Below are 221 nucleotides of genomic sequence, written 5' to 3'. Positions count from 1 at the left end.
GCAAATCGGGTGGAAGAGCAGGTCATCACTGTTTGATGGGGGTGAGAGAGAGAGAGGGAAGAGGGATAAGTGAGTGAGAGAGGAGCAGAGAGAGAGGAGGAGGAGGAGAGGAGGAGGCTGGAGAGGAGGAGGCTGGAGAGCAGCAGATGCGTAAGGTGCGCCTTGGCTCCCAGACCTGCAGCAGCAGCAGCAGCAGCAGCAGCAGCAGCCGCACTCCCCAC

This window comes from Cynoglossus semilaevis, chromosome 1 (assembly GCF_000523025.1).
Source record: "Cynoglossus semilaevis isolate Cse_v1.0 chromosome 1, Cse_v1.0, whole genome shotgun sequence".
Classification (NCBI taxonomy): domain Eukaryota; kingdom Metazoa; phylum Chordata; class Actinopteri; order Pleuronectiformes; family Cynoglossidae; genus Cynoglossus; species Cynoglossus semilaevis.
The sequence above is the reverse complement of the archived record's forward strand: the minus strand, read 5'-3'. Positions refer to the sequence as shown.